At 50.6% G+C, this 10,173-nt stretch overlaps 1 pseudogene; it reads right to left on the bottom strand.

Annotated features, from left to right (window-relative positions):
* Positions 1-3,376: 3,376 nt before the first annotated feature.
* On the bottom strand, positions 3,377-3,495 carry LOC137630736 (5S ribosomal RNA; annotated as a pseudogene).
* Between the last annotated feature and the right edge of the window lie 6,678 nt (positions 3,496-10,173).

Here is a 10,173-nt window from a genome sequence, read left to right as displayed (position 1 = left end):
TTTCCCCTAGTGGGGAGGACTTCATGCCCTATAGGGACGGTGGCGGATGTACAAATTTCTTCCTACCTGGATATAAACCTTTGTCCAATCCAGCAATCGAACGGGGAGCTTGTCGGTATTTTGTATCGACACAGCGGTTTTTTTACAAACTTTGCTTTACATAATATAGAGGGAGACCATTATATTGGCTTGTCTGTTATTCATACATAGGTATATGTACTCTTCGAGACTTTTCCAGAGTCTAGTATGACTCTTCCTTGTAGGGGGCAGGAATCATTAACATAGTCTATGTTTAGATGAAAAGATGTATGACGGTAACATCTTAGGTCTCTAGGTCTAGGCTGACCGGTAAATACCTTCTTGAGAGTATGGCACGTTTTGAGGATCCACAGATACAGTAATGCTCTGGTATACTTCCATCAGGACGACATGGCCTGAGACCAAAAAACGGATTTTGAGCTAAGTGAAAAATGACAAATTCGAAGATAATTTGTATTTTTCCTAACCATACAAACCTTAGCTATTTACAGAGGGTTTACCTTTTAGCGCAGCTGAAATGGCGAGCCATTAGAATTTAATGAGGGTGTATTACCCCCGTGCTAGTTAGCGGGGGGGGGGGGGGGGGTAGGGGAGTGGTAGCTAGCTACCCCTCCCCCCCCTCACACACAGATGAATGCTCACTTTCACTTAGAGGTAGGACTTGTCTTGGGGGACAGGGCTGGCAGGCAAATATGTGTAAATAGCTAAGGTTTGTATGGTTAGGAAAAATACAAATTATCTTCGAATTTGTCATTTGTTCCGTAACCGAAATACAAACCACGCTATTTACAGAGGGTGACTTACCCATTAGGTAGGGTGGAAAGTCCCCAGCCATACTGGCTTTGGCTTTACCCGGGGACTCAGAATCCGAGTGAGTTGCACTCGAGAAAAGGAGTCCCTGCACCTCACAAGTTCCTTGCTCCGCAAGGAACCATGTGGCCTATGTAAACTTGTGTGTGAAGGAAGAAGTGTGACCCGTCCTAGGCAGTTGACCTGGAGTTCCAGAAGGAACTCAGGGTTAGGACGTTCCCAATACCACCTCGTCAGGGTATGGGGGACGCGACAGTATTGACTCAATACTCGGAACACAAGGAAGCATGGTTTACCTGCAGAGATTCGAGGTCAGCTATGCAGAGACCAGGATGCTGCTTCCCCGTAGAGGGGATGATGAAGAAAGAAATAAGAGCCAGAAATACTTCTTTCGTTCATGCAGAGTAAAACCTGATAACAATGCCCTCAACCTTCTGCTACCTGTCCAAAAAGGAGCCTGAGGTTAGACCAGCTGTTGTGTAGCCACCACAGAGCGATAGAAAACGTATCGAGACTCCTGTGGGTCATGCCCTGCAGGAAGCGGGCTGCGAAGGTCATTAGACGTTTACAGACTCCAGCTTGTAGCACCTGCGTCACAGAGTAGTATTACTCGAAGGCGAGGGACGTTGCGATGTATCCAACATCGTGATGTAGGGCAACGTGACGGGGGAGGGTCTGGAGACAGGTCGAGATGAATGTCCTTGAGTCCGGGTTGAAGAGGTATACTGGTGACTCTCCCCCGTGTCCTCCTTGTGCTCCCAAATCGGCAGCAACTGAGGACAAACTGGAGCTGTTCCCAGCGCTAACCTCTCGATTTCTTTACTGGCAAGAAAGAGAAGGTCTTGGGACATCAGATACAGAATGGAGACTCAAAATCTTGAATGAATTGGACCGAAGGGCCGGGACCCCCAGATTCTGAGTCTAGCCAACAACTCAGGAGCGAACCTGAATGTTGCCTTCCCCTCTTCCTTAGAAAGGGGGGAGTCGTAAGAGACCAAGAAGATTGCTTAAACACTGGCCGTGGCCAGAGTGAGCAGGAGACCCAAGGTGGAATACAATCCGAGGCCTGTCGTAAAGGGTCTTGAGAAGATCTCTTAAAGGACTAAAAGTCCGAGCCATGCTCCAAGTTGGAGGTCTTCCTCCGACTAGGGCAGGGTCGATTGTAGCTTCGCATGAGCGAAGATAGATCCAGCGGGCAGGAAAAAGTTATTCCTTTAAGCCTGAAGGTCAGGGAAAGGCTGAGCGACAGGCTTCATTGCCGAGAGCGGAAAGGAGTTTCCTCCCGCCGAAAGGCAATAAGACCGTTATTGCTGGAGAAGAGGCCTCAAGGGAAGAGGTATATCTCCCACGGCACTAACCACCTTAGACTCTTCACTTTGCCTGGAAGACCCCTGCGGATGACTATCGCAGATGACGCGACCTCCGTACCGCGACTGTAGCGGGTTATCTCTTCTTAAGGAGGAGGCGTAGTGTCTCCAGGCATGAAGCCGAAGCGACGTCCCGGTTCGGGAGAGATGTCGCAGTATGGTTGCTTGAGTAGTCTGCGCCGTGGGAGAAGCTCTCCCGGGAGTTCCGTCAGGGGAAGCAGAGGTTCCAGAAACCGTTCTGCGCATAGTCCCAGTGGAGCTCTCCCATTGAAAGGTTGACAGACAACCTGGTCTTGTTGAGACCCATTGTCCACAGACAAAAAGGAGGGAAGACGCAGGGGTCGAAGTTGTCCCACCATAACCGGAATGCATCTTGCCAGAGTCTCGGGGTCTGAGACTGGGGGGAAGAACAGCGGAAGCTTGAGGTTCCAAGCTGTCGCGATCAGGTCCCCCAGACCAGTACTTGCTGGTTACCCAAGGTCAAAGACCCCCAGGTACACTCTCTCTACGAGGCTCTGCTCGGATAGTTGGAGAGAACATTCCCCTGCCTGGAATGAGAGAGCCGATGGTGGTATTGAGAGAATCTCAATCATCCCGGTATCTCTACTGCAAGATGTGAAGGTGTGAAAATGCGTCCCCTGCTGGTTAGAATACGCCAGAATCATGAAGTCAACGCGCACGGGGCGACTCGGCAGGAGCTGTAAGATCTGTAGAGGGGCCAGACTACGGCCCCTAAGCCTGCCTGAATGATGGAGAGGTATCCTTCAGGTCTTGACCATAGGCCTGGACAGGAACATGCCTCCCCCCCCCCCTTTTCCTTTGACGAGTCCGAGAACAGCATCAAGAATGTGGGGAAAGGACGAGAATATCCACTACCATCAAGAGCCTCCATAGGTCAACACCCATTGCAGGTCTAATAGTTCCGCTGGTCCCATAGGGGCCAGGAAGTCCGGTTAAACATTGCCTGAAGCCACCGGAACTTGGACCGCCCCACATGGAACTTATCCTGAGGCGACCGTTCGGACTATAGACGGGTCAATGAGGAAAGGAGAACTAGGAAACGTTCCAAGGTAGGGCTGAAAGCACTGCTTGACTGAAAACAGGTACTGCGACTCTCCTCAGTCTTGCCACAGTCAACTGAAAGGAAGGCTCGGAGGATGTGGTAACAGAATCTGGCGTCCCCAGGTGGTCACCCATCCAAGTACCGACCAGAACCGACGTTGCTTAACCTCGCTGGACGGACGAGAAGCGGGGTTTCCAACGTGGTAAGGCCGTTGACTCAATATCATGGCCAGATACTCCAGATGTTGAGGCAGAGGAAGAGAAGGCTCCAAGCAAAATACCATGAGCCCACACTCATGGTAAGCATCCGGAAGCTTGTCCCGGCGCTGAAGAAGGTCGAACCCGAGCCTACCGGAGTTGACCAGCCCTCCAAACAGCAGAGGAGACGGAAGCCTGCACCTGAGCGGCCAAGAGGAAGGCAGGGAGAGTTCTCTGGGGAAACAAACCTGCTATGCCACGGCGGGATAGCCACACTGCATCATAAGCATTAATACTTGCAGTCTAGGCTGAATTCGACGAGCACCCTGGAAGATGGATGGAATGGAAACTGAAAGTACCCGTCCTTCCGATCCAGGGTTTAAGGAGTCCTGTCGCCTCGTTACCAGTCTGATCGATTCTGCTGGTCTACGCTGGCCGAAGTTTGTTCGACAAACTTGATCAGGGCTGAGAGGTCGACTACGGAACTCCCCTCTCAGATCCTTCCTTACAAGAAAGGATCGACTGAGGAGGCCGGGGGTGAAGCCGTCAATGATCCTAAGGAAGACCTTCGCCTAAGGTATGGATCATTCTGCCCAACCGGGCAACTCTTGCTGACGCTATGGCATAGAGGTTCAGAGACACTGAATTCGCTGACAGAGACGGCAGGCGCGATATCCTTGGCTGATCACAGAGATTGTGCGGGAATGGGCATCGGGAAGCTGTCATTCGGATGAGTAACCTTAAGCATCCTCCCAGCAAAAAACCTGCAATCCTAGAGTTCGTGAACTCCTTTTAGGACTATGCCCCCCCGGGGGAGTCTCCCATGCCATCTGTTCCTGACAGGAGGAAACTGCAATTGGACACCTTGTCCCAGTTGTCGTAGCCGATAACTTAGACCGACGTGGTTGAAAGAAAAGGGCGCTGGAGCCCTGCAGAGTCTGGAAGAAAGCGCCTTGGAGGAGTGAAAACGGAAGTCGACTTCCTCCGCACAGCCGCTGTCTAAGTCTCTGTCCTTGGGCACAAACAAACTCTTCTCAAGGATGGAAGGGTGTCTGAGGTCGTCGACCTCCACAGATGAGACACCCGAAGGAAGCCCTCAGTCAGCGCGTCCAGATGGTACAACATCGAGCTTGTCCGCAAGTTAGATACTTAACGACGAAGGCCAAGGTGCCTGAGCTCAAGAGGAGGAAAGTACCCAAGATCTTCCTGTAGCTTCCTTGAACCAAACCTCGGGCCGTAACCGAGGAGGGAAAGGACCTGGTAAGCTTCCAGAGGAAGGGGTAAGCAGTCACCCCTTGTCCGATGGAGAAATCTCAAACGGAAAGCCCCCCCGCCAAAAATCCTTCCAGGGAATGACGGGGAAGGGCTAACCCAGGTTCAGGAAAGAGGAGCGTTGCTCAGATCTCCCTTAAGTTTCTCCTATTCCTGCAAGTGCCATGCTCTGCGTTTATGGGGTGAGGCCGTGTTCTGGGAATACGCTCCAGAAGAACTCGCCAGGCTGGCCATGCTGCGAAAACCCCATTGGGAATCGTGGTCGCAATCGCCCTGGAGCTCGCGCGACGGTAATTCAAAGATTTGCGCGTGGGCGAACGTGGAAGCACCCATGCGCGGTAACGCAGGAACGCAAACGAAGGTGAGCGAAGGAGCGCAGAAGGAGGGAGAGCGTGGTAGGAAGGGCGAGAGCTGGTGGTCGGCGAGCGATAACCCATAGACGAGCAATGGATACTGCAAGAAATAAGCCGACGTTTGTGCGAAATAATACTGTAGGTTCGAGCGACGGAATACTGTCGGTTCGTGCGACGGAACACCGTCAGTTCGTGCGACAGAACACCGTCGGTTCGCGCGACGGGACACCATCCGTCCGCGCGACGGAACACCATCCGTCCGCGCGATGGAAAACCATTGGTTCGAGCGCGGGCGAACATTGGAGAGCATGGGCGCGGACGCGCATGAGCGTAGACGTGCAGGCACGTAGACGTGTGGGCGCGCAGGCGAATGATCGCGCGGGCGCACAGGCAAGCGGTCGCGCAGGCGAACGGTCACGTGGGCGCGCAGGCGAACGGTCACGCGGGCGCGAAGGCGAACGGTCGCGCGGTCGCGCGGGCGCGCAGGGGAGCGGTCGCGCGGGCGCGCAGGGGAGCGGGCGCGTGGGCGCGCAGGGGAGCGGGCGCGCAGGGGAGCGGGCACGCGGGCGCGCAGGCGAGCGTTCGCGCAGGGGAGCGGGCGCGCAGGCGAGCGTTCGCGCAGGGGAGCGGGCGCGCGGGCGCGCAGGCGAGCGGTCGCGCAGGCGAGCGGTCGCGCAGGCGCGCAGGCGAGCGGTCGCGCAGGCGAGCGGTCGCGCAGGTGAGCGGTCGCGCATGCGAGCGGTCGCGCAGGCGAGCGAACGTAAGGGTGGGCAGGTGAATGAGCGCGAGTCCGAGGCGGCGAACGCAAGCGTTAGCGCGATGGCGAGGAAACGTGCTGCCGCGTGGGCGATATGGATCAACAGGCGATCGGTGGTGAGCTGGTGAGCGCTAACGCGCATGTTGGCGATGGCGCGTTGTGTCATGCCGACGCGATGGTCGAGCAGCATGCGCAGGTGAGCGATCGTGCGTTGGCGAGCAGCATACGAAGGTGAGCGATCGCGAGCAGCATGTGCAGGTGGGCGATCGCGCGATGGTGATCAGCATGCGCAGGGTCGCGCAATGGTGATCAGCATGCCAGGGTCGCGCGATGGCGATCAGCATGCGCAGGTGGGCGGTCGCACGATGGTGGGCGGTCGCACGATGGTGGGCGGTCGCGCGATGGCGAGCAGCATCCGCAGGTGGGCGATCGCGTGATGGCGAGCAGCATCCGCAGTTGAGGGTCGCGCGATGGCGAGCAGCATCCGCAGTTGAGGGTCGCGCGATGGCGAGCAGCATCCGCAGGGTAGGCGATCGCGCGATGGCGATCAGCATGCGCAGGGTCGCGCGATGGCGATCAGCATCCGCAGGTGGGCGGTCGCGCGATGGCGATCAGCATCCGCAGAGGTGCGGTCGCGCGATGGCGATAAGCATCCGCAGTTGAGGGTCGCGCGATGGCGAGCAGCATCCGCAGGTAGGTGATCGCGCGATGGTGAGCAGCATGCGCAGGTGAGCTAGTAGCTGGCGAACCATGTTCCTTCAGAAGTGTTGGAGAACGTTGGCGTGCCGGCTGTAAAGCTGATGATCGCTGGCGAGCTGATGATCGCTGACAAGCAGAAGGCTACGCGTGGAAGCCTGCGCATAGAAGAAGAGTCCTTGACCCCGACTTGAACCGAAGTTCTAAATCGCGAGGGCGAACGTGGGCGCACAGGGCGCGTAACAGGAACCAACAGGAACAGCAGGGATGATCATCATGAAAGCGCTGACGAAAAGGAGAGCGCTGATGAGCCGGAGAGCGCCTGTGCGCTAACACTGAGCAGGAGCAGGAGAGAACACAGCAGAAGGGCGCGCAGGGGAACCCTGACACGCAAGGGAAGAACCCCCGTGGGAGGCAACCCTTTGCCCCGAAGGGATTGTTGTCCGCCGGGAGACTGATGTCTGTCGGAAGACCGCTGTCCGTCGGGAAGACCGTTGTCCGTTGGGAAGACCGTTGCCCGTCGGAAGACGAGATCAGACTGCTGTCCATCTGCACCAAGGCAGAAGATCAAGAAAAAGGAGTTGTAGGCTGCAAACGGAGATTCAAAAAGGCGCCTCTTAGCACCCTTATAGGGAGATGAGAGGCCCTTACGACGAGGCGGACGGTGGGCCTTACGGCGAGGGAGGCCAACAGCAACAGAAGAATCCTCCGAAGAGGAATCTCTATGAGTGTACTCTCTCGCGAACGAAAGAGAAACACTTCGTAGAAGAGACTGGTCAGCCAGTGACCTAAAAGGAGCAATCCTCCGAAGAGGAGCTCCTGCAGTTGCCCAGCCCCTTGAGCGAAACTGCAGGTGTGATCGCTCAGCACCAAGAGCATAGTCGCACGAAAAAAAAAAAAAAAAAAAAAAAAAAAAGGCAAGAGAAGAACCCCCCAAAGGGGAAAAATTCAAGCCTGGACAGGAAAAACTTCCCTCGGAAGGAAAGTTACCCGCCCAAGGAGGCAAGCCTCCTGAGAGTTCTAAAATGAACTGGAGAGCTGTCCGTCGTCAAGGGAGTACTTCCAGTAGAAGGAGACACGCCTCTGACGAAAATACAAGGGGGGAGGCAGCAACAGCCGAATCCCCAGGACTCAACAAGACAGCTCACATCGTTGCCATATTACAGAAACGAACTAGATCAGTAACTGTAAAAAAATAAAACAAATAACATTAGTACACATTCATTCCCCCGGGAAGGCTCCGAAGAGGAATCCCGAGGGAAAGGAAATAAGAATTACACAACAGGCACGTGCCTTCACAACCACTTACACTCACGGAAGGAGAGCTGAAACCAAAACAGAATTATAACAATTATAATTATGTAACTATGTAATTATGTAATTTAAAAATGAATGAACACTAAAGAAAGAACGAAAACCCCGAAAGGAATCGTTCTACAAGCTAAAAAAAAAAAACAACTACAATTAGATTCATAAACTAATGGAGACAAACGTACGGCGTAGCAACCCCCCCACACGGAAAGGAAGCTACAAGGGCGTAGTAACACGTAGTAAAAGGGTGAACGACATCAAGAGAGAGAGAGAGAGAGAAAGACATAAGTTAAACTCGATCGCCACCCATAAAATTACACCGTGGTGGCCTAACTGCCGAGGACTCCACGTAGATATCGTACACTACACACACAACTCTGAAAAGGAAACTTACTGATTTCTATACTCAAATATATATACAAACATGAAAACATGTTTACATATATATTGAGTAAATGAAAAGTAAGCGATTAAGTAAAGACAAAACAAACAATGGCTGCCAAGAGAGGACCAAGACAGAGACGTCTGTCACAGTCCGAGCCAAAAGTGAAAGTGAGCATTCATCTGTGTGTGAGGGGGGGAGGGGTAGCTAGCTACCACTCCCCTACCCCCCCCCCCCCCCCGCTAACTAGCGCGGGGGTAATACACCCTCGTTAAATTCTAATGGCTCGCCATTTCAGCTGCGCTAAAAGGTAAACCCTCTGTAAATAGCGTGGTTTGTATTTCGGTTACGGAACAAATCTATTTTTGGGCGAGATAGCCATGTCGTCCTGATGGACCCGCCCTTCCTTTTCTTTAAAAAGAGCTATAGGACCCCTCCCTATATACAGTATCTGTAGCACCTCGTGTATCGCTACAAGGAATACAGATGGCGCCGTCGGCGGCGCTATGTACGCACTCGAAGCGAGATAGGAGAGGTGCCTTGCTAGCGGTTCTCCTTTCATTCTCGTTTTTCGTTTTCTTGCCACTTGACCCCTTCGAAGTGTTAATTCTGTTCGGGGTGCAGATTGCTATGTGGCGTGTCAAGAATACGTCCTCTGATATTACGCGATATCCCTGGTTCATTTAATGAGGGATATTTGCTCCAGGAGTTAGAATTCTGGGTACCTTAAGGCAAATTCTCTGGGAATATCACAGTAGTCAAATATACCCAAGGAAGCTATCCTATAGGAACTTCCATCAGGAAGACATGGCTATCTCACCCAAAAATAGATTTTTCGCTTTGCTAAAAATCCGTTATATATTCTTACCATTTAATCAACAAAATGAGATAATATATACAAAGTTCGTACACAACAAAGTCCACGGGAGTCCGTGACGTCATCTACAGCCGACGACACGACTTCCCAAGTATTTTTTTTATTAAAAACAAATGCAATCTATCGTAAACACAAATTGGCGAATAAAAATCTGAAAAACATCAGACTTATGTACAAATTTGTGGAAAAACAGTAACTGATTATGTAACTGATGTAACATTCATAAAAAAAATATTAACTAGAATATTTTCATACGAAAACACAACAGAAAATAATCACTTGCTTGTCATAAATTTCTCTCTCTCTCTCTCTCTCTCTCTCTCTCTCTCTCTCTCTCTCTCTCTCTCTCTCTCTCTCTCTCTATGTATATATATATATATATATATATATATATATATATATATATATATATATATATATATATATATATATATATATATATATATATATTTATATATATACATACACAGTATATATATATATATATATATATATATATATATATATATATATATATATATATATATATATATATACAGTATATATATATATATATATATATATATATATATATATATATATATATATATATATATATATATATATGTATATATATATATATATATATATATATACATACACAGTATATATATATTATATATATATATATAGAGAGAGAGAGAGAGAGAGAGAGAGAGAGAGAGAGAGAGAGAGAGAGAGAGAGAGAGAGAGAGAGATTTTATGACAAGCAAGGGATTATTATGTGTTGTGTTTTCGAATAAAAATTTTCTAGTTAATTTTTGGTATATGAATGTTACATCATTTTCACAATCAGTGATTGATTTTCCACAAATTTGTACCAAAGTCTGATATTTTTCAGATGTTCATTCCCAAATTTACGTTTACAATAGATTGCATTTGTTTTCGATAAAATACGTGCGAAGCTGTGTCATATGCTGTAGATGACGTCACGGACTCCCGCGGACTTCGTTGTGTACGAACTTCGTAAATATTATCTCATATATTTTTCTTCGTGGCCTTCGTGGCCA

This window comes from Palaemon carinicauda, chromosome 38 (genome assembly GCF_036898095.1).
Source record: "Palaemon carinicauda isolate YSFRI2023 chromosome 38, ASM3689809v2, whole genome shotgun sequence".
Classification (NCBI taxonomy): domain Eukaryota; kingdom Metazoa; phylum Arthropoda; class Malacostraca; order Decapoda; family Palaemonidae; genus Palaemon; species Palaemon carinicauda.
The sequence above is the reverse complement of the archived record's forward strand: the minus strand, read 5'-3'. Positions and strand labels throughout refer to the sequence as shown.